Below are 1,741 nucleotides of genomic sequence, written 5' to 3' on the forward strand. Positions count from 1 at the left end.
CATGTTATGACCATTTGAATTTCTCGAGAGCATTCGTTGTTGAATTTCGAGCGTCTCGATATATTATGCATCTGAATCAGACTTCCGTGTGGCATGTTATGACCATTTGAACTTCTCGAGAGTATTCGTTGTTGAATTTTGAGCGTCAAGATATATTATGCGCCTGAATCTGACTTCCTTGTGAAAAGTTATGACCATTTGAATTTTTGAGAGCTTCCGGTTTTCAATTTAGAGCGTCTCGATATGTCATGCGCCAAAATCGGACATCCATTTCAAAAGTTATGACCATTTGAATTTCTCGATAGCTTTCGTTGTTTAATTTCGAGCGTCTCGATGTATTATGCGCCTGAATCGGACTTCCGTGTGACAAGTTATGACCATTCGAATTTCTCGAGAGCTTTCGTTGTTTAATTTTGAGCGTCTCGATATAGTATGCGCCTGAATCAGACTTCCGTGTGACAAGTTATGACCATTTGAATTTCTCGAGAGTATTTGTTGTTTAATTTCGAGCGTCTCGATATATTATGCAACCGAATCAGACTTCCGTGTGGCATGTTATGACCATTTGAATTTCGCTAGAGCATTCGTTGTTCAATTTCAAGTTTCTCTATATCATGCGCCTGAATCGGATTTCCGTGTGAAAAGTTAGGACCATTGGAATTTCTCGAGAGCATTCGTTGTTCAATTACGAGCGTCTCGATATACTATGCGCCTGAATCGGACTTCCGTGTGACAAGTTATGACCATATGAATTTCGCTAGAGCATTCATTGTTCAATTTCGAGCGTCTCGATATAGTATGCGCCTAAATCGGACATCCGTTTGAAAAGTTATGACCATTTGAATTTCTCGATAGCTTTCGTTGTTCTACTTACAGCGTCTCGGTATATTATGCACCCGAATCAGACTTCCGTGTGACAAGTTATGACCATTTGAATTTCTCTAGAGCATTCGTTGTTCAATTTCAAGCTTCTCGATATATTATGCCCCTGAATTAGACTTCCGTGCGACAAGTTATGACCATTTGAATTTCTCGAGAGTATTCGTTGTTTAATTTCGAGCGTCTCGATATATTATGCAACTGAATCATACTGCCGTTTGAAAGGTTATGACAATTTGAATTTCTTGAGAGCATTCGTTGTTCAATTTCGAGCGTGTCGATGTATTATGCGCCTGAATCGGACTTCCGTGTGACAAGTTATGACCATATGCATTTCTCGAGAGCTTTCCTTGTTCAATTACGAGCGTCTCGATATAGTATGCGCCTGAATCGGACTACCATGTGACAAGTTACGACCATTTGAATTTCTCGAGAGTATTCGTTGTTTAATTTCGAACGTCTCGATATATTATACGCCTGAATCGGACCTCCGTTTGATATGTTATGACCATTCGAGTTTCATGAGAGCATTCGTTGTTCAATTTCAAGCGTCTGGATGTATTATGCGCCTGAATCGGTTTTCCGTGTGACACGTTATGACCATATGAATTTCTCGAGAGCTTTCATTGTTCAATTTCGAGCGTCTAGATACAGTATGCCCCTGAATCGGAGTTCCGTGTGACAAGTTATGACCATTTGAATTTCTCGAGAGCATTCGTGGTTCAAATCCAACCTTCTCGATATATTATGCGCCTCAATCGAAACTCCGTGTGATAAGTTATGACCATTTGAATTTCCACGAGACGCATTCTGTTGTTCAATTTCGAGCGTCTCGATGTATTATGCGCCTGAATGGACTACC

The sequence above is a fragment of the Glycine max genome, chromosome 15 (assembly GCF_000004515.6).
Source record: "Glycine max cultivar Williams 82 chromosome 15, Glycine_max_v4.0, whole genome shotgun sequence".
NCBI classification, from domain to species: domain Eukaryota; kingdom Viridiplantae; phylum Streptophyta; class Magnoliopsida; order Fabales; family Fabaceae; genus Glycine; species Glycine max.